Source organism: Sceloporus occidentalis, unplaced genomic scaffold (genome assembly GCF_023333645.1).
Source record: "Sceloporus occidentalis isolate IW3139 unplaced genomic scaffold, rSceOcc1.0.p SCAF_39, whole genome shotgun sequence".
Classification (NCBI taxonomy): Eukaryota; Metazoa; Chordata; class Lepidosauria; order Squamata; family Phrynosomatidae; genus Sceloporus; species Sceloporus occidentalis.
The window spans coordinates 6,404,222-6,432,183 of NW_028317019.1; the positions used below are offsets into that span (position 1 = coordinate 6,404,222).

Genomic DNA, 27,962 nt, shown 5'->3' on the forward strand with positions numbered 1-27,962 from the left:
TGGAAATACACTGGTGCCTCGGGTTACGAAATTAATTCGTTCCGCCATTCCTTTCGTAACCCGAAAATTTCGTAACCTGGAAAGCCTATAGCTGCACTTTGCAGCATTTGAATTTCGTGCCGAAATGAATTTCGTAACCCGAAAAATATTTCGTAACCCGAAACAGTTTTTGCCAATCCAACTTTTTCGTATCCCGGAAATTTCGTAACCCGATCATTTCGTATCCCGAGGCACCAGTGTACGAGCTTCTTATTACAGATGGATAAAGGCAATGTATAAAGATCAAAGACTAATTGTTAACTATAAAAACCAGAAGAGTTTAAGATTTCTAAAGGTAAATGGCAAGCTTTCCCACTATCACCCTTTTTCTTCATTCTGATCCTAGAAGCACTGAATAATAGGATAGGATTAGACAATAAGATCAATGGGATAAAAATTAAAAACAACTGAGTTTAAAATGAGAGTCTTCTCAGGAGACATTTGTATTCCCTGGAGAACCCAGAAAAGAGCACAAGACAATTGATGGATGTAATAGTGGAATTGGAATATGTTTCAGGACTAAAAGTAAACAGAGACAAAACAACATTAATAACAAAAAATATGGGGAAAAGGAAGAACAAATCCTGGAAGAAATTAGTGGATTTAAAGAGGGAAAGAAAGTTAAATATCTAGGAATAAATGTAACAAATAAAAACTCAGATCCACTTCACAATAACTATGAGACACATGGAATGAGATCAGAAAAGACCTAGAAAAATGGGGGAAATTACACTTATCGCTATTAGGAAAAATGTCACTGATCCAAATGAGTTTCCTTCCTGAAATGCTGTTTCTGTTCCAAGCGATACCCATCATCCAGAATGAAAAACCCTTGAATCTATGGCAAAAGGAAATCTCAACATTTATTTGGAATAAAAAAAGAGCCAGGATAAAAACAAAAATACTTTGTGATGACAAAAGTAGAGGAGGGCTGGGTTTACCAAACTGAAAACTTTATTATGCTGCTTGTTGTTTAGTTTGGATTAGAGAATGGGTTTTGTTAGAGAATGAACAATTATTATGTCTGGAGGGTGAACATTTAAGATTTGGGTTGAATGGATACCTAATTTACGGTAAAGAGAAAGTTCATAAAGAAACCTGATATCATTTCGTAAGAAAAGCTCTATTGAAGATCTGGGGAAAAACAAGTGTAGAATATGTCCAAAAATACCTTTATGGTTTTTGCCGCATGAGGCTCTTTTCGGGAGGAAAAGTATCCAGAAAACTAAATGGTTAAGATACAAGGATGTAATGCAAGAATCACAAGGAAAACTAGAGATCAAAACACAAGAAGAACCTAAAGAATCTGGCCTAGATTGTCACTGGTATCTTTATCATCAAATGAGGGAGAGGTTTAAAATAGATGTGAAATTAGAAGGAATACAAAATGAAACATGGGAATTGTGGAAGCCATGCTCCATGGTCATTCCATGCCTGATGAGAGTGTTGGGTGCGAGGCATTGGAGAAGCCTCCAGCTGTGTTTCTCTAGCCAGAAGCCAAAGGAAGGCCTTCTCCTCTGAGGGCCACTGGGGAGGTCAGGAGGTTTCAGCAGATGATGCGCTCATTTCACATCTAGCTACAGGGACATAGCCAGGGTCCTCTCCAATTCCCCATCCCCTGACCCCCCTCCACTCTCACAAGGCATGGAGTGTCAGGTCCATGGTGAACAGGTCTGAGGAAATGACATGCATGTGGCCACTAGGTGGAGCTGTTGTGGAAGTCATTGACAGCTCTAGTGGCAGTTAGATGTGTCAGCATTTAAACAGTGCGTCATTGGAATGTTGATGCAACTGCCAACTGTCATTCTCAACTGTCACTGAGGAAGAGTCAGACAGTGTGTGCCTCAGAGTGGGTTGTTACTGGTGTGGATGGTGGAGGGTGTCGATGTATATAGTGTTGCACACAGTGGAACTTCTTATAGGAATACAAGCCTCATCTGAGAGAAGATTACAGTGTCTCTTTGCTCACTGAGAAGGCGACAGGTGTTTCTTTAGCTCACAATCTACTGACTACAGTCAAGGTGGAGAATGTGGCGCCATACGTTAACATGTTGTCTCACGTGCTGCGCAACATAGCAATGTCAAAAGCATTTTAACATGGAGTATCTGTTGTGTAGGGGAGCTGCAGTGAATCTATGCTAGGTCCAGGGGGCTTTGGTGAAGAAGGAGGAAGGGGATACCCATCTCTGCATTGGCCCAAAGGAGGCATATGTCACCTGCGTATCTCACCAGCAGCATGCTGTTCTCTGTGTCTTTGAGTGATGCGGGATTTTTTGACAAACAAAGCCTAACCCTAGTCTCTTTTCTCAGGAACTTCATATCGGTCTCCTTGTACACAGCTTTGGGGCATATTTTGCTGGAAGAGACTGAAGTATAGGGCCACCAGGACCACCACCACCCCCTTCCCACCTAATGGCTAACACAGAGGCCAAGCAGAGGAACTTGGGCTCCAAGAGAAAGAGGCGGTTGAAGTACAACAACTCTTTGGTGAGTTGCCATCCTTACTATTAGTTTCATTTGTGTCATTGTTGGGCCAGCTCATGAAAGCAAGTGGAGAACATATTGTCCCAGTTTGGCAGAGAAAGTTCAGGTTAATCCTCTGTCACACTACTTTTTCAGATGCTTTCAAAAATATCCCATTTTCTCTCTCCTCCAGCCACTTTCCTCCTTCCCCTCAGCTCATTTGAGTTGCTGCAAAATGACTTCCAAGGAGTTTGCACCCCATCAACTCAAAAGTGGGGAGAGGAGAGGAGATAAATTGCCAGGGTCTTCCCTTGCCAGGAGGCTGAGGCAAAAGCAAACTGCTGTGCCCTTCATAGCTTGTGTGATCTTCCCAATAAACAACTTTGGCCATCCTCACCACCTTCTGGTGTTGCTTGTCCACATGTGCCTTGCTTTTTCGGTCTGTGAAATGTTGGGGATATGGGAGACCATCTCTGGATCTAAACTGAGGATGGTCCCAGTGGCCCTCAAGTCCAGAGTGCTCCCCAGAACTGTTTTTTAAAATGACATTTGCCTCCGAAATTTGGCAAGAAATGGCTAAATGCACCATAATTCTTTTGTGGCTAAATATAATGTATGTGTTTGGATAGTCAGTATCCTAATCCATCCTCAATAGCTGAACCATGGCCTAAATTATATTTTTATTATATTGTAGATTATATTGAAAGGATTCAGGAGAAACATCTCAAAGGCAGTAGCTTTTTTCTGGCTGACAGCATTTAAAGTTTATTTCCTGGACTGAATTCTGAAGCGATCAAATAATATTTGGATGCACCATGTTCTTTCCTCCCCTTTTGCTTAGTCACTCTCTGGATGAGGGCTATTTTCTATTTCAGGTGACCTTTGCAGATGTGGCAGTATATTTCTCTGAAGAAGAATGGAATCTGTTGACAAAGAAACAGAAACTTTTGTACAATTCTGTAATGATGGACAATTATGAGAATGTGGCTTCTGTAGGTAAGGAACCTGAACCCATTGCTCTTTCTATAAAGACTGAGGGCCCTTTCATACTATATTATCATGTCGCTATGGTTCCATTAGAATTATAGTATCATAGAATAGGAATAGACCACAAGGGCCATCCAGTTGAACCCCCTTCTGCCCTGCAGGAATACACATTCAAATCACCCCCAAGAGATGGCCATCCAGCCTCTTGAAAGACCTCCAAAAAAGAGGACTCCACCAAACTCTAAGGGAGTATATTCCACTGTATAAGAGCTCTTACTGTCACAAAGTTCCTGCTAATGTTTAGGTGGAACCTCTTTCCCTGTGGCTTGCATCCATTGTGGTGTCTCCCTTTCTCTGTAGCCGCAGAAAGCAAGCCTTTTCCTTGCGCAAAATGACACCCTTTCAAATATTGAACAATGGCTATCATATCCACTCTTTATCTTCTTTTACCCAGGCCAAACATAACCAGCTCTCTAAGCTGCTCCTCATAGAGCCTGATGTTTTCCAGACCCTTCACCACTTCGGTTGCCCTCCTTTGGACATGCTCCAATTTGTCAACATCCTTTTTGAATTGTGGGGCCCAGAACTGGACACAGGATTATTCCAAGGGAGGCCTGACCAAATCAGAATAGAGTGGCACTATTACTTCTCTTGATCTAGAAACTGTTCTTGTAATGATGCACCCTAGAATCACATGGGCCGTTGTAGCTGCTGCATCACACTGTTGGCCCATGTTCAACTTGTGGTCTCCTTGGAATCCTTGAGCCCTTTAAAGCATAGTTTAATTGTGATAGCAACATCCTGTAGAATATCTGAATTTGTAGTTCAGTGAGGCACTATTGCTCTCCAGTTTCTAAGGATGGATACTCCATCCTAAGCTTCCTATTCTAGGATTTTGTGGGGAAAAGCCATAGAGATTAATGCTTTTCACACCCAAATTGTACTCAACACATCCCTGGGCAAGTTTACTACTTTTTTTGGCACCTCTTCCATCCTTTTAAAGCTCTGGAGAGTCTTCTTGGGGGAAAGACCTCTCTTGGGCCTGCAGTGGCTCAGAGAGAGCTCAACAGTGGTAAAATGGCCTCCACTTCCCCAAAGGGATGCTGTGGGATGCTGAGGGGCAAAATATTATTTCATTCTGACCCCCCTCCCCCCCAGCAATACAATGTGGGGTTGCCCCTGAGATCTCCTCCAAACCCCATCAGTAGTCCATGCCTGTCTTATAGATGTTTTAAGGCTGTTTTAAGACTGCTCCCTGGCACTTCACCCTCACCAAAACTGGAGTCCAGGTCCCAGCTCCTTTGCTCTGCCTTTGCCAATGAATTATTTGTATATTGATTATCCTGCCTTTCTCAAGAAATGGGCCTCAAAGTGTCCCTTTTATGCATCACACTCTGTGCGTATATGTCTGTGATAAAGAGACGGACGGAAAGTGAAAAAGTGAAAGGCATGGAAGAGATGCTGAAAATGAGATGCTGATGAGCAAGAAAGAAGGTTAGAGAGCAGAGGGAGAAAGTGAAGGGGATCAGGCCTCTGGGAGCCAGGAGGGGAAGGCAGGAGCAAAGCCAGGATCGCCTAGCTCTGTGCGGAGAGGAAGGGACCCCTGGGAAGGGCCAGGAGAGGGGCCTTGGGGATTGGGAAGCAGTTCTGACAAATTTTCAGAACTGATTTCAGTGAACTAATGAGAACCGGCTCAGGTCCTTGTTTTCAGACATATTAAGTGGTTTTATTTAGCAATTATGAGTAATATTTAGGAAGGACGGAAAGGAGGACACAGTTAGAGAAAAAGCACTTTTATTTTCCAACCTGAGCTTGCTTAGCTGCCTTTTTGGTTCCAGAGGCCCTTTGTTACCCAAAATGCTGGAGTCTGGGGAGGACACTTGCAAGTGCTATGCTTTGGAGGGGGGGATTTGGTACTTAGCTCAAAGAAGAGACATAATTTTGTTCAGGCAACAGTGACCTCGGAGGTCAGCCCAACTATACCAGGCACGCAATCTCACATAACTCCAGAGGCATTTCAAATGGGTTTTTATGTTTTATTTAGGGAAAAAGCAAAATACATGCACCCACACGGCGCGCGCGCGCACACACACACACACACAAGCATTCATTCATACACACAAGAGGTAAGTAAAAAAGGTGGGATTGGTGAATAATGTAAGGCTATACTAATGGTAATACATTTCCTAGAATGTTCTTGATTCGAATTGCTGAGGGTCCTGCAAGGGAACAGAAAGTGGTTTTGTTGAGTATATTGAGGCGCTTAGCCATGTAAACCAACAGAGTTTCTCTCTGCAATGGGACTGATGCCGAAGAACAGTAAATATCGGGGCGGACATTTATACTGAAATTGTTGCTTACAGACAGAGACTGAGTGTTCAAAATGGTTTAAATCGCTTTAATATGTTTCCTAGGTGGGGAAAGAATTGTCTGAATCCAAACTGAATGCAACGGATGCTTGATGCAAATACCTCAGACAAAAGGGATTAGCACACCGGCTCTCAGGTCCTTCTTGGCTCTGAATTCTAGTCCTGTTCATAAGCTAATGCACAGCGCGATCTGAAAGCAACACTTCCAGATTCAGCTCAACAATAACATAGCAGAGTATGGAAACAAATATCCAGATATAGGTTTTGGCAATGCACTGACTACTGTCCACACTTAAAAGTAACTCACAGACACAGTTGATTTCACCCAAGTCCTTGGAGGTTCTCTATCCTGAGTTGCAAAATAATACAAATCTTTGCAAGCTCTCTGACTTCCATCAACTTCACCATCTCTTGTACACACAACTCCAATCCAGTCTACACCAATCTGCAGATGAGCTGTATAGTGTATTGGTTGTGAGTCATCTGGTGCAAAAGAGCATGAAATGACCTCTGCAGTTAGATTGCACCATGCTTTGGGCTCTGACTCAGGAAACTATGGCAGCCTCATAGGAAATGATGCCACTTGTCAATCAAAATATTTTAAATCATGTTTAATGGAATATTTTTTCAACAGCCCTTTGACTATCGGCTTCGACCAATTCCCTTAAGGCAGTTCTACTACAATCTCTTCTTTGCTCCTGTCTGTAGGGATACAATTGTTTCATGGATTTGGGGACATCTCCAATAGTGTCATGCTCAGGTCACTCTCAGCAACTTTATTAATTTAATATCAAATAGGGAGGGTTCAACAAGGGCTAAAAATTGGGGTAACACCCTCCTCTCTTAATTCTGATATTCATTCTTGACTGCGATTGTCCTTCTTTACAGAAGAACTTGTGAGTCATGAGAGAGTCCACACAGGAGAGAAGCCATACAAATGCCAGCATTGTGGGAAATGTTTCTCTCAGAAGTCAGACCTAGTGAAACATCAGAGAGTCCACACAGGAGAGAAGCCATACAAATGCCAGCATTGTGGGAAATATTTTTCTTCAATGTCAGACCTAGTGAAACATCAGAGAGTCCACACAGGAGAGAAGCCATACAAATGCCAGCGTTGTGGGAAATGTTTCTCTCAGAAGTCAGACCTAGTGAAACATCAGAGAGTCCACACAGGAGAGAAGCCATACAAATGCCAGCGTTGTGGGAAAAGGTATGCCTACAAATCAGTCCTTGTCATGCATCAGAGAATCCACACAGGAGCAAAGCCATACAAATGCCAGCGTTGTGGGAAATGTTTTTCTGAGAAGTCAAGCCTAGTTAAACATCAAAGAGTCCACACAGGAGAGAAGCCATACAAATGCCAGCGTTGTGGGAAATGTTTTTCTTTGAAGGCAATCTTAGTGAGACATCAGAGAATCCACACAGGAGCAAAGCCATACAAATGCCAGCGTTGTGAGAAATGTTTTTCTCAGAAGTCACACTTAGTGACACATCAGAGAGTCCAGTCCACACAGGAGAGAAGCCATACAAATGCCAGCATTGTGGGAAATGTTTCTCTCAGAAGTCAGACCTAGTGAAACATCAGAGAATCCACACAGGAGCAAAGCCATACAAATGCCAGCATTGTGGGAAATGTTTTTCTGAGAAGTCATACCTAGTGAGACATCAGAGAGTCCACACAGGAGAGAAGCCATACAAATGCCAGCATTGTGGGAAATGTTTTTCTTCAAAGTCACACCTAGTGAGACACCACAGAGTCCACACAGGAGAGAAGCCATACAAATGCCAGCATTGTGGGAAATGTTTTTCTCGGCAGCCACACCTAGTGATACATCAGAGAGTCCACACAGGAGAGAAGCCATACAAATGCCAGCATTGTGGGAAATGTTTTTCTGAGAAGTCAAGCCTAGTTAAACATCAAAGAGTCCACACAGGAGAGAAGCCATACAAATGCCAGGGTTGTGAGAAATGTTTTTCGTCAAAGTCAAATCTACTGAAACATCAGAGAGTCCACACAGGAGAGAAGCCATACAGATGTCAGCATTGTGGGAAATGTTTTTCTTTGAAGGCAATCTTAATGAGACATCAGAAGTCCACACAGGAGAGAAGCCACTCAAATCTCAGCAGTAAACTAACATTGTTTTTGTCAATAAGAAATACAAAAAGGATATTTTCAATCCAATAATGCAAAGAAATGCCCTTGTGATTTTGTGTGTTACGTTTGTCTGTCTATATGTCTGTTTCTGTTTTAAAGTTATAGTTTGTTAAGTTTAATTGCTATTAGTGTAGATAATTGCTTCAGGTTATAAACTTGGCTGGGGATTATGGGTCATGGCATAGGTCAGCTAGATGGGGGTGCTGGGATGTTTTTATACAACTGGCTAGAATAGTTATGGGAATGATAGCTTTTGGAAAGTGTGGGATGTTGTCTGAAGAAAGGTGGGGGCAGGTATTAACAGAAAGGGGTCTAATTGCTGGGAATGGCAAAGGGGGCCTTGTTCCCTTTGGGGCATAGACTGTGCGACTGTGGTGGTGGAGGCTAGGATTGGAAGAGGGTGGGTTTTAGGTGTTGGGGTTTCAATGTATTCTTTGTCTTGGGGAGGGCAGTTCTGGTTTAAACACTGAATTTCTGATGTTTTCTCAATAAAGTTATTTGTTGTTTCAATGTGTTGGACTCTTTGTTGTACAGAAGTTCTGAATTTGCACAAAATACACTTTTTTCTCTCATCAGTCCTCAACTCCATTGCCAGCTATAAGCAGAAAAGAGGCAAAAGTACACAAACACATACCAAACAGACAGATGGAGCTATATGTACAAAGCATAGCCTTCCTTCCTTCCCTTTCCCTCCTGAGTCCAGCTCCTCCTTGGGCTCCATTCTGGCATCCTCCAAGTCTCCTCAAAGGAAGGAAGAAAGGAAAGAAGGGTGCATTCCTTCCCTTTCCGCAAAGGCTGTCAACAGAATAAGCCTCAGCAGCAGCAGCAAGGCCCTGGTGATCCCTGCGCATGCTCAGGAGGGGCCTTTGGGGCATGTGCACATGCTCAGTCTCAGGCCCTGAAGCCATTGCTGCCCTCACAGTCTGTTTAGAGGGAGGAAGAGATGGAAGTGGGGGAGAGAAATGTATGAGAAAAAGGGGGCAGGGGGCACTTGAGGAGAGGCATGGTCATGGGGGGAGGGGGCAGGTTCCTTAAGATGTAAAAAGGGCTTTAAGGAGCCCCTCCCTCCTGGAAAGTGGGGCAGAGGAGAGACTCTCCCTTCCTTCCTCCTCATTTGGGGGGAGATAAGGGCTGGCAAGCCCCCCTCTTTGGTCTTCCAATGGGGGCACCCTCTTCATCTCTGGGAAGAGAGGAGGCTCCCAGTCAAAAGACTTTTGTGACAAATAAAAAGCATCAGATAGCATAGGCTTCAATAGCATTGGAAACAACAGCTTTCTGGGGGGAAGGGGTTTTCCCTGGGGGAAGGGGCTCTGTCTGTGGGGGAGAGAAGAGCCCAGATTTAGGCCAAAGCCAAGAGCAGGCAGACAGGGAGCTCAAAGGCCCTTCTGGGGAGAGGGATATCCCCCTGGCAACTAGGCTTAGAGGCCCACAGAATCTGAATTAGTCCCCCCCACACACACACACATCCTTTCCTTACCCTTCACAACAACCCTGCAAAGATCCCAGTGATCCTCCTCTGGGAACATGCAGAAAGGACATGGAAGCCATTGTTAGTTCTTTGCCTGAAAGCCCCCTTCCTTGAAGGGATGGAGGTTAAAGAAAGGAAAGAAGGAAAGTGCCAAGGGAAGACATGGCATAAAGGGGGCTGCTGAAAGACAGGGGGCATTTGGATAGGACTCCCTCAGCAGCCATTTTGGGAAAGAGGGCTCTGCCTCTGGACAGAGAGACGAAGAATGTGTTCATTTGGGGAAATGTTAGGGTCCCTCTATTGGGCCACATTATCCTCTGCCCTGGAGCCTTCTTTTGAAGCCCCATAGAGAGGGAAGATCTAGACCATGCCCTCCCCAGGAAAGGAAGCCCCTTCCCTTTGCAGGCCCCATAGACGGAGGGAAGATAAGAAGATTATAAAGAGGGGAAATCCCCTGGAGTGGATGGATCTACAGGTAGATATTATGAAACATTTCAAGGGGAACTAGTGGATCCACTATATAAATGGTTTAATCCTATTAATGCAGAGGGGATTCCAGACTCATGGGAGCTAGCGAGTATCACTTTGATTCCTAAAGAAGGAAAGGACAGCTTGTTAATGACTAATTATAGACCAATAAGTTTGCTGAACACTGATCATAAGATATTCACACAAATACTTGCCAGCAGACTGAAGGGAATTTTGAATTCGACAATTGGGAAGGAGCAAAACGGGTTTTTACCGGGCAAAAAGATTAGGAACAATATCAGAACAATTATGAATTGTCTTGAATTTTACCAGGTCAATAATGAGAAAAAATGTGCCATCATTGCTATTGACATGGAGAAAGCCTTCGACGGCGTGAGATGGGATTTTTTGATAGAAGTGGTAAAAAGTATGGAAATGGGAGACAATAAGGCAAATATATAATCGGCAAAGAGCTTACTTAATTATCAACGGAGAAAGATCCCAAGGATGTATGATCAATAAGGGCACAAGGCAAGGATGCCCGATATCACCGCTCTTATTCTTAGAAGTGATGGCCATTTTGATTTCCTCTGTTAAAGGTAATCCAAATATAAAAGGGATCAACAGGAAAGGAAATGAAACCAAGATAACAGCGTTTGCGGATGACGTGGTAACAGTTTTGGAGGACCCAAATCGGGGCAGAGAACCGCTGCTACAGGAGCTAAACAAATTCGGCAGATTCACAGGACTGAAAATCAATAAAGACAAGACAGTGTTGATAACTAAAAATATGACTGGAGAAGAGGTAGAGGAATGAAAGAGGAAACCGGGCTTCAAAGTAGGAAAGAAACTGAGGTGCTTAGGAATTTGGATTTCTAAAGACAATAATTATTTAGGGGTATGGAAAGACATAAGAGAAAATTTAAGGAGATGGAGCTGGTTAAATCTTTCACTACTAGGCAGAATTGCCGTAATCAAAGTGGCAATTCTACAGAAGGTTATGTTTCTGCTACAAAATTTGCCAATAGAGATTAAGGATAAGAAATTTAAAGGTTGGGAAGCTGAGCTAAAAAAATCCATATGGAAAGGACACAAACCTCGGATTAAATGGGAGGAGCTCAAAGATGCTTCAGAGAGAGGGGCTATTCGCTCCCAGACTTCAGATTATATTATTGGGCATGTAATCTAATTTGGATCCAAAACTGGATTAAATTAGAGGACAAAGAAATGCTTGATCTAGAGGATGTGCAGTTAAGATTTGGTTGGCAGGCCTTCTTATGTTATGAGAAGTTGGGGATGAATAAAGATTTCAATAATCATCCAATGAGGAAATCTTTACTACTCACTTGGAACAAGATTAAAAAGACATTTTATTTTAAGTTACCACTTCGGACATCGGCCCAGAAGGCACTCTTTGGTAGATGGATAAGCATCAGTAATTGGCTCACTTACAAACATTGGCTTAAGAAGGATCAATCAGGGAATTGGTCGATAAGATCTAGGGAAGATATTAACAAGAATGGACATAATAGACAGTGGTTTAATTCCTACCAGCTAAAACAAAGATTTCTGGTAGACAACAAAACAATAGGGATCGAAGCTAGACTAAACGGATTGGATGATTTGTTCTGGCAACCTGATAAGAACAAGATATCCAAATGACACAAACTACTGTTGAGGATGAATATGGAACAGGAGACTGTAAAAGAGTATATGGGGAAAAGGGCGCAGGATATGGGATGCAAAATGGAAATGGAAGAATGGCAAAACGCCTGGAATAGAACAAGTAAATGTACAGTAATAATAATAATTTGTTTTATTTATATACCGCTATTCCAAAGATCAAGTAGCACAGGATCTAAAAGAGAACCACATGAAAATAATGAACAGGTGATATTACACCCCATGGAAGCTAAACAAACCTTATAAATTAGCACAGGGGAATTGTTGGGGGTGTGATTGTGAAAAGGGAAACATCTATCATATATGGTGGCATTGCAGGGAAATTCAGACATTTTGGAAGAAAGTACATGACTCAATACAGCAGATATTGGGAATAAAATTCCCAATGAGCCCTAAGTTGTACTTACTCAATATAACTTCGATTTTAAGCCCACGGGACGAAAGACAATATTGGAGGATTATATCTTGTAAAAGCAGTTAGAATTGAAATAGCAAAGTTATGGAAGTCAGATGAGACTCCAAGACGGGAAAATTGGATGCAGAGAGTTAATGATTACAGGGAACGGGACAAACTCTCTTGTAGGGCCCAGAATTACGATATGGAAAAAGAGAAGAGGAATGGGAAAAGAATGGAACTGAAATATGAAGCTCGTTGAGGTCTGAATTAACTGGAATTGAATCTACAAAGTCTGTTCTTCAAAAATTTGTTTAAATGTGTATTTTTATGTCCTGATTAATTATAGGTCAGTAGAAGAAAGTTTGAGTCTCCTGCTTAAAGTAAAGCATGATAAAGAAGGAATTGAATACTGCGAAGTTATGCATACGTTATTTTGACAATAGATAAGAACATAAATGAAAACTGATATTATCAATAAGCTATTGGGATATATTGTGTTCATACGTTTTAGAGTTGTGCATAAAATTTGTGTTTAAAAGCAGGGTTCGGTTATAATATGAAAGTGAGCTCTTTGAAAGGCCAAGAAGACAGAAAGCAGAAAGTGGGTCCAAGAAAACGGAAAGATTTGTGACAGTGATGTTATGGATACTGTGTTTGTATAGTTCGTTTTCTATTTTTATGACTCAGAAAATAATAAAGATTATATAAACGTCAAATTTGTAATGAAGATTACTATGTATTGTGTAAAGAAATGGTAATATCTGGGGGAATATGTACAAAGGATTTACATTGAAAAGGGGAGGGAATAATTCCAGTTCAAAATAAAATTGGAATAGGTTAAGTATGAAGACAAATAGAGAATTATGGACTCTCATCCATAGGGTCTCCATGAGTCTAAATCGACTTGAGAACAAGAAAACATGTAAAGACTAATTAGCCAGAGATAAAAGAGGATTATTTAAAGAAAAGAACTAGCTGTCCCTTTAGGTTTGGAAGTTTATTCCAATGTATTTTGCATTTAGAATTATATGTATATATGGCATTCCTATGCATGTATGGTAATTTAAATGTCGTTCATTTGTTTGTTATAAGTTATATGTATTTTTTAAATTCATCTTTATTTAAGTTTCCAAATACATAAAACACGACCAATACATAATCCAAATAAAAATTGTTTGTAAATGCAAATCTGAGTCTTGACTGGTCATTTGGGACCCTCTTAAGTCTTCCTTTTCCGTCTTCTGAATCTGAGCCCATTTGAATGTCCTTCGCCTTGAAACCTCCCTCCGAAATATGAAGTCTAGCTGTGAATTATTCCTTTACAATTTAAGTAAAAAAAGAAAGACACTGCAAATTTTTTCATTCGATTTTACATAGAAAATTTGTCTACTTCTCTTACTATTTTGTAAGGTTAACAAGAACTGAAGAAATATATATTTATACAGATGTTTACATCAATTTCATTGCATGGATCTCTCTCTATTGTTTTTAATATACACAGCGATTCATTCGATCATCCTCTGTTGACCTGGGATTTATATAAGAAAGCAAAAAGAAACAGAATATGCTTATATTCAATTTTTCACATGCATAGCATAATATTCTTAAAGATTCTTAAATTTCATTCTCCCAAATCCACTGAGAAGAGTAAAAAGAGAGGACTTTCATTAGTCCTCCACTAGCAACAAGTTTAATTCCGATTCTTTTCCCCACTTTATCAAAACTTTCTTCCACTCCTCCTTTCTTTTGCCTTTATCATGATTTTGGGCTATACATGAAAGTCTATCCAATTCCTTAGACTCATTTACTTTCAGCATCCAGTTTTCCCAAGTTGGTATCTTTTCATATTTCCATAATTTAGCTATTTCTGTTCTAGCTGCCGTAACAAAATAAAGTAAAATTCTCCACATTTTGTTTTCTCCTTTTCAATTTAGTACTGAAGTTATATTCAAAAGATACAACTTTGGGTTCATTGGGAATTTAATTTCGAGTTTCTGTTGAATGGATTCATGAATCATTTCCCAAAATTTCTGAATTTCCTCACAACCCCACCACAAATAATAATAATAATAATAATAATAATAATAATAATAAATTTTATTTATATACCACTTTTCCATAAAGATCAAAGCTGTTTACATAGAGTGGTAAAGGGTACCCTTTTTGTTTTTCCGTCTCCAACAGTTTCCGTCTGATACTCTATACATTTCTTTACATTTTCCAGGGTGTAAGGTACCATCCATTCAAGTTATATGTATTTTAATACAACAAAGATTTTAAAAAGAAACCTTCTGGGTGACCTTGGGGAAGTCGCACTCTCTCAGCCTCAAGGGAAGGCAATGGCAAAGCTCCTCTGAACAAATCTTGCCAAGAACAACCCAGGATAGCGTCGCCATAAGGCAGATATCACTCTAAGACACACAACAGCCACAACGGTTGTTTTAATGGTCAGAATCTGCCTTGCGTCCCAAATCGGGGGGAGCAGAATATTAATGAAAATGGCAAGACTAAGAAGGGGTCCCAATTCCTGAGAGCAGCCACCAAGCAGCCCTCTCCTGCCTTCCCCCCAAATGCACCTTAGGTCCGTGGGAGAGCAACCAGGGCCTCCCCAGAAGATCCCAAAACCAGGACAGGTTTCATGCAGGAAAGTAGAGGAAGATCAGTTGCAAAAGACATCTCTGGCACATTTTTTGAATGAGGAAGAACGAGAGTATCTCAGATGACAGCCTGCTCCCTTGCGGCTGAGGAAGACCTTTTGTCTTGAAACGTCCTCCATCAGTTCCCAAAGACAGGGATAACAGCACTTTATTCAGTTTCATATCATCTATTTTAGCATGTCACCTAGAGCAGATATATTGGAGGGAGTTTGTGTCTTGTAATTGTTCCTTTTGTTGTTTTGTTGTAGCCCATTCTTAATTATATGAATTGTCATTGTACTGAAGGCTTTGTGTACTTCTGTACTCACAATTGCCCCTGTTTATATTATTTTTTGTAGAAGTCATTCTGTATTACTACATTAGTAGGTTATTCATAGTAATAAACTGAAATTAGTTTTTACATTATCATTGTTTAGATGTTATTCTGCATTACATCAGTATGTTATTCAGAGTAGATAAATTGAAGCTGATTTGTGTATTGTAATTGTTCTTTGTATACACACCTTTTCTTCTCATTACATAGCATTACTTTCTTATTACATGTTTCATGTTCACTTAGAATCATAAAATCATAGAGTTGGAAGTGACTACAAGGGCCATCCAGTCCAACCCCATTCTGCCATGCAGGAACTCTCAATCAAAGTATCCTCGACAGATGGCCATCCAGCCGCTGTTTAAAGACCTCTAAAGATCACTGCACTCCGAGGAAGGAGTGTGTCCCAATGTCAAATAGCCCTCACTGTCAGGAAATTCCTCCTAATGTTGAGCTGGAATCTCTTTTCCTGTAGATTGCATCCATTGTTCCGGGTCCTGTTCTCTGGAGCAGCAGAAAACAAGCTTACTCTCTCCTCAATATGACATCCCTTCAAATATTTAAACAGGGCTATCATATCACCTTCTCTTCTCCAGGATAAACATTCCCAGCTCCCTCATGGGGCATGGATTCCAGATCCTTCACCATTTTAGTCTCCCTCCTTTGGACATGCTCCAGTTTCTCAATGTCCTTTTTGAATTGTGGGGCCCAGAAGTGGACACAATATTCCAGGTGGGGCCTGACCAAAGCAGAATAGAGTGGCACTATTAATTCCCTTGATCTAGACACTATACTTCTATTGATGCAGCCTAAAATCGCATTGGCCTTGTTAGCTGCCTCATCACACTGTTGACTCATGTTCAACTTGTGGTCTACTTGGACCCCCAGATCCCTTTCACACGTAGTTTCATTCATCCAGGTGTCCCCCATCCTATATCTCTGCATTTAATTTTTCCGGCCTGAGTGCAGTACCTTACATTTCTCCGTGTCGAATTTCATTTTGTTAGGTTTGGCCCAGCTTTCTAGTCTATTCAGGTCATTTTGAATCTTGATCCTGTCCTCTGCGGTATTAGCTACTCCTCCTTGTTTGGTGCCATCTGTAAATTTGATAAATACGCCCCCAATTCTGTCATCCAAGTCATTGATAAAGATGTTGAATAGCACTGGGCCCTGGACAGAACCCCACTGGACACCCCACTGGTCACTTCTCTCCAGGAGAAAAAGGAGCCATTGTTGAATATCCTTTTGGTTCGGCCAGTCAACCAATTACAAATCCATGTAACAGTTTTCTTGTCCAGCTTGTTTCATGTTTTTGTTTTATATACTGTTTAATTTGGTTAACTGCTATTAAGGGACATAGCTATGAGATTCTATGATATGGGGTGCACTATAAACCTTTTAATAAATGAACAGGTATTTCAATTCTATATAATCATATTATCAGACATAACTGCAGAGAGTGTTAGCCTTTTGGATGCCAGAAGGTTCCTCTCATTCTTCAGAGCAAGAAGCAACACTTCAGCTGCCTTCTAGAAGTTAAAGCAGAAAGGCTTCCAAAACAACTGAAGCCTTGGGCAAGTCACACTCTCTCAGCCTCAGAGGATGGCCATGGGAAACCCACTCTGAAGGAACCTGCCAAGAAAACCCCTTCAGAGACTCCCATAAGGTCACCATAAGACCTGAAACAACTGGAAGGCAGACACCAAGAACAACATTGGGAAATAGGGGCAAGCCTTGCCTTGGGAAAGTGTCATGACTGGGCTCCAGTCAATGGAGGTCTTCTTCAGGCAGTAAAGGGAGGTTTATCCAAATGCAGAATGACATCACTGCTACGGAAGGCTCACTTGACCAATCAGAGAGCAAGATAAAGGTCCTTCTGGAAGCTTCCGTGAGAAGGAGATATAAGGCCTGAGAAACCAAGAGACAGTTGGGGGAATTGTGTCAGTTGGAGATCGAGAGAGAGAGAGTTAAAGAGCGGATCTTGGAAGTCAGTCTCAGAATTGGACGTTTAGGTTTATTTATTTCTTTAATAGCTTGTATGAATTGAACATTATATACTTACAAATATTATACATGCAAGATCCTTAATACCTTGTATGACCTATATTTAGTTATATTTTGTTAGTTATAGTAAATATCAACTTGGAGTATCTACTACTCAACACTCCTTTTACACGTGTCTTGGCTCGGTTGATGCTTGAGAAGATCAGTAAAGAAGTAGAAATAAGGTTCCTTAAATGGTCCCAGTGTAGATTAAGGGAAACCCTTTTATAATTCACTGGATGGAGGCAGCGTGATTTCAGGAATTTAAGAGTCTGCTGGGCTAAGAGCCTTAATGCCTAAATGTCTAATTAACAATTTGTAATCCACTCTGATAGCCTTTTGGCTGAAGAGAGGGGTATAAAATTATTATTATTATTATTATTATTATTATTATTATTATTATTATTTCAGGGCCGCAGTTTGGCTGCTTGGACCACCGGAGATCATCACAGTGAGTCAGTTGGAAAAGCCCATCTCACTCCAGAAAATAAAGGTACTTGAGGAGTTTGCGCTCTATGTCTTTATGTAATAATAGCTACAAAACTGATAATAGCATTTGGGACATTTAGTCTTTTAAAAACAAATATGGCAGATTTAAATGCTGCTTTAAAACCTCTTTCCATCTGCCAGCTTTGTGCTGGTTTTGGGGGTAAATGAGAAAGTGTTGGGAGGGAGGGACTGCCAACAGAATTAGGAGATGCATTGCAGGCTATGGACAGTTTGCGGCCAAGAAAGGTCCAAAACACACGGCAGCAATAGTCCAGTTTGAGAGCGCTTTAACTGCCCTGGCCCAGTGCTAGGGAATCCTGGGAAATGGAGTTTATTGTGGCACCAGAGGTCTCTGAAAGAGAAGGCTCAATGTTTCACAAAACAACATTTCCCAGAATTCCCTAGCACTGAGCCAGTGCATCCAGAGAGTGACTAAGGAGTGCCCCACTCCTCCACAAAACCAGCTGGGTCCTTTGGGCGAGAAGTCACACTCTTTCAGCCTCAGGGAAGGCAATGACAACTCTTGCCAAGAAAACCCTGCGAAGGGTCGCCATAAGTCAGAAACAACTTGTAAGCACACAACAACAAGACCAGAAACACCACTAACACAAGGCAGCTAGGGAGAAAGGAAGGAAGATTTCAGGAATTTAAGGCTATGTCCCTGCACTCTTCCCCTCAGTCTCTCTCTCTCCCCTGAAGGCCTCAAACTGCCAACTGCCAAGCGCTCAGGCAGAAGCAGCCATTTTGTGGTCTGGTGGCCATTTTGTGCTGCTTGTGACTGTGGGGAATAACGTTCCAGAACCTTCTCTGAGGCCTCAGTTGAACAGAGGCCTCTCTTTCTCTCCTGAGGCTCCAGAGGGAGAAGGAGGCCAGGCTCCTTGGGCCAAAAGGAAGGAAGTGTGTCCCTTTGTGTGTCTTTTGTGTGTCTTTTCTGGGAGGGTTTTCTTATTACAAAACTCTGCTCTTTCTGGGGAACATGGGTTTTAAAAGGGTTTAGAAATGGGGAGGATAGTTTTGATACAAGCCTTATTCTTATTCTTCACAAACATTGGGCTTTGGCTTCTAAGAGGAGGCTAGTCCCCCCAAAAAGGCCAAAAGTGGCTCCTTTGGGAGGTTTTTAAAGTCTCCCCAGTTTTCTTATTAATAGATTTTCAGGCAAGAAGGAAGCTGACATACCAGAATAACTCATATTACCAAGAATGAAACAAACAAACATACAAACAAACAACAAGAAGAATAAAGATTAGACGGAAAAACAAACTGCTTATATTTAAAAAATCTAAACCATTCTTAACAGGATAAAAATTCAACTTGGGTGCTTCTATTCTTTTACAACTGACTGCAGAGATATTCCAGTTCTAAAATGTGTTAACTCTCTTGGTTCCATCCTATGGAATCCTGGGATTTGTTGTTTGTTGTGGCATGAGAGCTCTCTGGCAGAGAAGGCTAAGTGTCCAAAGGTAAAATCCCAGGATTCCATAGCACTGAGCGCTTAAAGTGGTGTCAAAATGCTTTATGTCTATAGTGTGGATGCAGCCTTCTTGGGAAAGGGGCTGATGCTGGGGAAAAGAGGAGGAATGCAGAAGGAAAGGGTGACGGACGGACGGACGAAGGGCCACCTGCAGCTGGACTGGCCCCCCTGAGCGGTCACCACCTGAGCTGGGTTGTGGATGATGGGCACTCTTAATATCAATATTAATATCTTTCACTATTGATTGTAATTAAGGAGGGGATGAGGTTCCTCCTTTCAATAGCATCAGGAAAATGTTTAGGTGTTGTTAAGGTTTGGAAGTCCTGTATGGGGACTTTTTGTGTTATCACAGCCATTGGGCGCCATCAGGAAAACCTTTCTTTAGGATCAGAAATCCTGATTGGGATCCCTTCCGACTTTGGGGCCCTTTCATCCTCCATTTTGGGTTTCCTGAAGGCCTCAAACTGCCAACTGCCAAGTGCTGAGGCAGAGGTGGCCATTTTGTGTTCCGGCAGCCATTTTGTGCTGCTTGTGACAATAATAATAATAAAAATAAAGCATTTATTTGTATCCCGCTTTTCCTAGAGATCAAAGCGGTTCCAGAACCTTCTCTGAGGCCTCCGCAATTGAATCGAAAGGTTCCTCTTTCTCTCCCTGAGGCTCCAGAGAGTGAAGGAGGCCAGGCCTCCTTTGTGCCTCTGACCCTCCATTTTGAGAGGAAGGAAGGAAGGAAGGAAGGAAGGAAGGAAGGAAGGAAGGAAGGAAGGAAGGGTCCAGTGCGGTCCAGTGGGGCCAATGAGGAAGGGGAGGCAGGGGTCCAGGGCCAGTGGGGAGTCTGGGCTTTGGGGGCTGGGAGTAGGGTTGCCATAAATGAGGAGCTCCGAACCGGGACAAATGTTGGACAAGGCTTAAAAATGTAGGACCATTTTTTTTAAAGGTCCTACATTTTAAAACCTTGTCCTCCTCCTCCTTCCTGGCTTGGGAGGAAGCCTCGGCCTCCTCTCAGGCCGGGAAGGATGCAAGGGCTGCTCCTCATCGCGACGATCACCGCGGTGGGAAGCAGCCTCCTCCCGGCCCCCACTCCCTTTCCCGGCCTCTGTGGAGGCTTGGGCCTCCATAGGGGCTGGCAAGGAGGGAGGAGAGCGCCCGTGATTGCCGCGATCGCGGGCGGCCCCCACTCCTTTTCACGGCCTCTGTGAAGGCTTGGGCCTCCATAGAGCCCGGGAAGGAGGGAGGAGAGCGCCCGCGATCGCCGCGATCGCGGGCGGCCCCCACTCCCTTTCCCGGCCTCTGTGGAGGCTTGGGCCTCCATAGGGGCTGGCAAGGAGGGGGGAGAGCGCCCGCGATCGGCGTGATCACCGCGATCGCGGGCAGCCCCCACTCCCTTTCCCGGCCTCTGTGAAGGCTTGGGCCTCCATAGGGGCCGGAAAGGAGGGAGGAGAGCGCCCACGATCGCCGCGATCGCGGGCGGCCCCCACTCCCTTTCCCGGCCTCTGTGGAGGCCCAAGCCTCCACAGAGGCCGGGAAGGAGGGCCAGGGCTGCCTGTCATCGCGGTGATCGCCGCGGTGGCAAACGGCCTCCCCCTCCTTCCTGACCTGGGAGGAAGCCTCGGCCTGCTCCCAAGCCGGGAAGGAGGCGGAGGCCGCCCCTCATCGCGGTGATTGCCGCGGTGGGAAGCGGCCTCCTCCTCCTCTCGGTCTGGGAGCAAGCCTTGGCCGGCTCCCAGGCTGGGAAGGAGGCGGAGGCCGCCCCTCATCGCGGTGATCGCCGCGGTGGGAAGCGGCCGCCGCCTCCTCCTCCTCCCTGGCCTCGCTGGGGCCCGGGAGGGAGCGTCTCCGCGGCTGGAGCTCCAACCGCGGAGAGCCCTCCCAGGCCTCAGCAAGGCCTTGGAGCCGCCGCGGCGGCTGAGGTGGCCGCGGTGGGCGGGGCCGTCCCGGTTTGGGCGCCAAACCGGACTGGGACCGGGATGGCACCGCCCAAACCGGGATTGTCCCGCCCCCCGGCGGGATATGGCAACCCTAGCTGGGAGAGAAAGGTGGGAAAGAGACCCTCCCTTTGGGCCCTAGCTGGGGAGGGTCCCACCGGTCCTTGCCTCCCCCTTTGGGAAAGGAGACCCCCTCAGCCCCCTGGACTCACTCCTGCCACTCATTCCTAGAATGGCTGGGACTCAGAGGAGTTTCCTAGGCATTGTCACCTTCTGCCCTCCATGGCCATTGGCACTGACCTTTCCCCATTGCCTTCCCTCCCTCAGCCCTGTGGACCTCCTCCTCCTTCGCACTCAGAGCAACCCTTCTCTACGGCTGAGGAGACGGCCTCTGACCCAGGGAAGCTCCGGCCATAAAGGACTGCAGAAGAGGCCTTTCTGGGGCTGCAGGAATCAGGGTCTTTGTACTGAAGGTAGGCCTTTACTCCTGGAGCTGAAAGAGGAGTTATGTGTAAACGCTTCAGTCCAGGATTGTGTGGAAGGGCTGCAGCTGAGAGAGTGAGCCCATGCTTTGCAGGCATAAAGTCCCAAATTCAGTCTCTAGTAGAACTGTCTTCCCAGAAGTTGGAAGTGAGATTTCCAGACCCCAGACACGCAATGCACCAGTGAGTCCTTTGTGTGGGGACTGTGTGTGTATGTGGTGTTTGCTAGAGTTTTATGAGGTATTCGTTTCACTGCGTTTATAAAATGAGTTTACATACATCTTCACTTCCCTCAAATGAGCATAATCCACGGTTCAATGTTCAGTCATAAGCCTATACATTTATAGATTTTTGATATTTCAAGTGCAACATATTCAGCAGTGTGCATCTTTTTAAAAAATGTACAAGGAAAAGTGAAGAAATTGTCATTTTGACAATAGATCCATTCAGAAACAATGCACACAAATGTACATGCCTCAATTTCTATGTGGCTTTAGCAAACAGAGGGAGGAGGTGCATACTTCATGCTCCTGCTATGAGTGACATAATAAAAACAGCAGTTAAGCTTAGAGAAATAGTATCATCTACAAAAATGAAATAATTATTTTGACCAGTGTCTAAATGGGGAGGGGGCCATGATGAGGGGAGGCCATGGGTCAGATCTCTAAGGTAATGTAGCTCTTATGCAGCCCAGGAGCTACAGCTTCTCCACCTGGGACATAAAGTAGGTCCTCCCGCTCCTCCTCTTTGTGAAAGAGAAGTCATGATGATACAGTGACTTTGAGTGCTATAGGGTTTCTAGCCAAACCAAGCCTAACCCTTGTCTCTTTTCTAAGGAACTTCATCTTGGACACCTTGTACACGGATTTGGAGTGTCCTTTGTTAGAAGTGACCGAAGTGCAGGGCCACCAGGATCCCCCTTCCCACATGATGGCCAACACAAAGGCCAAGCAGAGGGAGCTGGGCTCCAACAGAAAGAGGCTTCAGAGGTACAACAGCTCTTTGGTAAGTTGCCATCCTGACTGTTAATTTCATCTGTATCTGGGCCAGCTCATGAAAGCAACCAGAAAACATACTGTCGCAGTTTGGCAGAGAGAGTCCTGGTTAATCCTCTATCACCTCATTTTTTGAGGGGGCTTTGAAAATGGCCTATTTCACTCCTCCTCCTCCCACTTTCCCCCTTCTCCTCAGGTCAGTTCAGTTGCTGCATAATGTGTTCCAAGTTCAAAAGAGTGTGTGTCCCATCCACTCAAAAGAGGGGAGACGGGAGGAGGGAAGGGGGCAGGATCTTTCTCTTGCCAGGAGTCGGAGCAAAAACAAACTTCTGTACGCTTCCTCGCTTGTGTGATCATTATAATTAACAACTTTGGCCATCTGGACCGCCTTCTGGTGTTGCTTGTCCACATGAGTCTTTCTTTCCCAATCTGTGAAATGCTGGGGGATATGGAAGAATATATCTGGAGCTAAATTGAGGGTGGGCCCAGTGGCCCTCAAGCCCAGAGTACTCCCCAGAACTGTTTTTTAAAAAGGAAATTTGCCTCTGAAATTAGGTGAGATATGGCTAAATGATTCATTGGTGACTAAATGTGCTATACATGTTGACATAGTCAGTATCTTAATCAATCAATAATATTCCAGAAATGGCCTAATTTATATTGTTTATCATATTTTATATTATATTGAAAGAATTCGAGACAAACTGGATCTCAAAGGCTGTACCTTTTCCTTGCTTAGCAGAATTTAAAGTTTATTTCCTGGACTGATTTCTGCAGTGTTGAAATAATATTTGCAATGCACCATGTGCTTTCCTCCCCTTTTATTAGTCTTTTTCTGGATGAGGGCTATTTTCTGTTGCAGGTGACCTTTGCGGATGTGGCTTTATATTTCACTGAGGAGGAATGGAAACTGTTGACAAAAAAGCAGAAACTGATGTACAGTTCCGTGATGATGGAGAATTATGAAAATGTGGCCTCTGTGGGTAAGGAACCTGAATCCATTGCCCTTCCTGTGAAGACTGAGGGCCCTTTCATAATTCACTGTCAGAGAGCTATGATTCCACTTTAGAATTATAGGATCAAAGAGTTGAAATAGACCACAAGGACCATCCGGTTCAATCCTTTGCCATGCAGGAACAGACATTCAAAGCATCCCCAAGAGATGGCTATCCAGCCTCTGTTTAAAGACCTCCAAAGAAGACTCCACCAAACTCTGAGGGAGTATATTCCACTGTTGAAGAGCTCTTACTGTGAGGAAGTTCCTCCTAAAGGTTAAGTGGAATCTCTTGTCCCTGTGGCTTGCATCCATTGTTCCATGTCCTTTTCTCTGGAGTAGCAGAAAGCAAGCCTGCTCCATCCAGAATATCACATCTCTTCAAATATTTGAACAGGGCTGTCATATTCACTCTTAACCTTCTCTTCAATAATCTAAAAATACCCAGCTCCTTAAGTCATTCCTGCGAGAGCATGGTTTCCAGACCGTTCTCCAATTTGGTTTCCCTCCTCTGGACATGCTCCAGCTTCTCAACATCTGTTTGAATTGGACACAGGATTATTACAAGTGAGCCCTGACCAAAACATAATAGAGTGGCACTATTAGTTCCCTTGATCTTGACACTATACTCCTATTGATACAGCCTAGGATCACATTGGCCTTTTTAGCTGCTGCATCACATTGTTGACACATGTTCAACTTGTGCTGTACTACGATTCCTAGTTCCCTTTCACACGTAATTTAATTGTCATAACAACTTCCTGCAGAATCGTGAAATTTCTAGTTTTAGTGAGGCACTATTGTTCTCCACTTTGTAAGGTTTCTAAATATCCAATCCTAAACTGCCAATTCTGGAATGTTGTGGGACGCAAGCGCTATGCTTTTAGGGGAGTTTGGTACTTAGCTCAATAGAGCAAAATAGTTTCACTGGGGCAATAGTGACCTCTGGACTCAGCCAATCTATAGCAGTTCCTGAATCAAACAGATCTTCAGTGGGATTTGAAATAGGTTTTTGTGTTTTATTTAGTGGGAAAGCAAAACACACAGACACATACATATAAGTGTTCACGCACACACGCAAGAACTAGGTAACAAAGGTGGGCGTGGTGAATAGATGTAAGGCTTTGATAATGGTGATACGTTATCTATCCAGATCTTTATTCCAACTGTTGAGGATTTGAAATAAGGAGAGGTCAGTAGTTCCCATGACAGTTGGGGTTGGTGAGTGCATTGAGGTGTTTAGCCTTGAAAACAAACAGAGTGTCTATCTGTAACTGGACTGACACCGAAGAACAGAAGTCGGGGCTGATATTTATACTGAAATTGGTGCTTGGGAGCAGAAACTGTGGGTTCAGAAAGGTTTATATCACTTTAGAATATTTCCTTTGTGGGGGAAGAATGGTGTGAAACGAACTGAATGCAATAGGTGTTCGATGCAAATACCTCAGACAAAAAGGATTAGCTCACCGCCTCTCAGATTCTTGTTGGCTCTGAATTTTAATCGCGTTCACAAGCCAATGTACACTACAATCTGAGGGTGATGCACCCAGATACAGCTCAAAAATATCATAGCAGAGTACGGACGCAAATATCCAGATATAGGCATTGGCAATGCAATGACCACTTTTCACACTTAAAAATAAGTCACAAACACAGTCGATTTCATCGAAATCCTTGGAGGTTCTCTATGTTGAGTTGCAAAATAATACAAATATTTGCAAGCTCTCCTCTCCGACTTCCATCAACTTCACCATCCCTTGTACACACAACTCCTATCCCATTCACACCAATCCTCATGTGAGCTGCATACTGTATTGGTTGTGAGTCCTCTCCTGGTGCCAAACAGCATGAAGCATCCTCTGCAGTTAGCTTGCATCATGTCTTAGTCTCTGACTCAGCATTCAGTGGCCGTCTCACAGGATATGATGCCACCTGTCAATCAAAGTATTTTTGCACATGTTTAATTGATTTTTTTTTCAACAGTCCTTTGACTATCTTCTTCTACTGATTCCCTCAAGGCAGTTCCCATATGGTCTCTTCTTTGCTAGCTCCTATGAGTAAGAATGCAACTGTTCAATGTATTTAGGGGCATAAGCATCAGGGTCATGATTAGGTTACTCACAGCAACTTTATTAATTTAATCTCTAAGAAGGAGGGATTAATGAGGGCTAAATCATGCAGTAACACCCTCCTCTGTTAAGTCTGATTTTCAGTCTCATCTGTAATTGTCGTTCTTTATAGAAAAACATTTGAGTCATGAGAGAGTCCACACAGGAAAGAGGTCACAAAAATGCAAGCATTGTGGGAAACATTTTGCTTACAAGTCAATCCTAGTCATGCATCAGAGAGTCCACACAGGAGAGAAGCCATACAAATGCCAGCGTTGTGGGAAATTTTTTTCTCGTAAGTCACACGTAGTGTCACATCAGAGAGTCCACACAGGAGAGAAGCCATACAAATGCCAGCGTTGTGGGAAATGTTTTTCTGAGAAGTCAAACCTAGTGAAACATCAGAGAGTCCACACAGGAGAGAAGCCATACAAATGCCAGCATTGTGGTAAATGTTTTTCTTCAAAGTCAGACCTAGTGAGACATCAGAGAGTCCACACTGGAGAGAAGCCATACAAATGCCAGCGTGTGGGAAATGTTTTTCTCAGAAGTCAATCCTAATGATACATCAGAGAGTCCACACAGGAGAGAAGCCATACAAATGCCAGCGTTGTGGGAAATGTTTTCCTCAGAAGTCACACCTAACGGCACATCAGAGAGTAGACAGAGGAGAGAAGCTACACAAATCCTAACATTATATTTGTCAATAACGAATACAACAAATATATTTTCAATCCAGCAGTGCAAAGAAAAGGCCCTTGTGATCTTATTTGTAAAATTTGTCTGTCAATATGTCTCTATGTTTTCAAGTTGGATTTTGTTAAGTTTAGTTTTTAATTGCCAATAGTATAGATAATTGCTTTGCGTTGTCAATTTGGCTGGGGATTGTGGGTTGTGGTATAGGTTAGGTAGATGGGAGGTTGGGATTTGTTGCAGCTGGTTAGAATAGTTATGGGAATTATAGCTTTTGCAATGTGTGGGATTTTGGCTTAAGAAAGTTGGGGGCAGGTATTAACAGAAAGGGCTAGATTCTGGGACTGGCAAAAGGGGGCCTTGTTATCTGTGGGGCAGAGACTGTGGGAATTGGAGGTGGGGGCTAGGTTTGGAAGAGGGTCATGTTTTTGGTTTTAGGGGTTTTAATGTATTGTTTGCATTGGAGTGGTCAGTTCTGGCTTAAACACTGAATTTCTATGTCTTCTCAATAAAGTTCTTTACTGTTTCAACACACTGGACTTTGATGCACAGAATTTCTGAATTTGCCCAAAACTGACCCTTTCTTCTCTCCTCAGTTCTCATCTCCATTCCCAGCCATAAGAACAGCACAGACACACAGACACAAACATACAGGATACACAGAGAGAGCTATATTTCCAAAGCAGAGCCTTCCTTTCCTACCTTTCCCTCCTGAGTCCAGCACTGCACCTTGGCCTCCATTGCGGTCTCCTCAAAGGAAGAAAGGAGGGAAGGAAGGGGAGGCCACTGAACCCCGGCGCATACCTTCTTTCCCACAAAGGCCGCCAGCGGAATAAGCAGCAGCATCTAGGACCTGGCAATCCCTGCGCATGCTGAGGAGGGGCCTTTGGGACTATATGCGCCTGCACAGTCTCAGCCCCAGAAGCCATTGCTGCCCTCACAGTCTGTTCTGAGGGAGGGAGAGAAGTGGGGAGAGCCCTTGTTCATTCAGAGGAATGGCTGGAGGGGAGAAGCCCCTCTTCTCCCCCCAAAGAAAGGCTGGGGTCCTGCAAGGCCTCCTCTCCCTCTTTCCTTCCCTGCCCCCTCCTTGGGGGATTCCTTGGGTCCCGGGTACTAGGGGAGTTGTTATGATAAATGAAGGCCGGTGGGACCCTTGGAGAGAGGCATGGCCATGGAGGGGAGGGGGATCCAAAGGTAAAAAGGTCTTTGAGTGGCCCCCTCTCTCATAGAAAGTGGGGCTGAGGAGAGACCGTCTCTTCTGATGCCTCATTTGGGGAAGAGTTTTGTGCCAAATAGAAAGCATTGCACAGGATGGGATTCAATAGCATTTTTCTTGGGGGAGGGGAGTTTTCTCTGGAGTCCTGGGGGAGGGGGCTCTGGGGAGGGGGAGAAGAGCCAAAATCCTCTTGGCCAAAGCCAAGAGGAGGGAGACGGAAGGACCTCAAAACTCTGGCAATCCCCTGTCAACCTGGGAGCTAGGCTTAGAGACCCACAGGATCCAGATTGGCATCCTCTCTCACATACTTCACAACAACCCTGCAGAGGAGGACCAACAGAGAGACCCACAGCCCCAGAAACATCCCCCCCAGTTCTGGGAGCATACTGAAAGGCCTTTTGACCCCCTTGAAGAGATGTTGTTATTCTTATTCTTATTATTATTTATATTCCACCTTTTTCAATGGAATCAAAGAGGATTACAGTAATAAAATAACATACAATTTAAGAAATACAATTAAAATTCCAAACCCCCAACCCTTCTTCCA

At 43.6% G+C, this 27,962-nt stretch overlaps 1 protein-coding gene and 1 pseudogene across 1 annotated transcript in view; both read left to right on the plus strand.

Moving 5' to 3' along the window:
* Positions 1 to 27,962, plus strand: part of LOC149290483 (uncharacterized) — a 426,035-nt gene that overhangs the window by 115,470 nt on the left and 282,603 nt on the right. The gene's annotated exons all lie outside the window — the stretch shown is intronic.
* LOC149290488 (uncharacterized) lies at positions 2,391 to 26,067 on the plus strand (annotated as a pseudogene).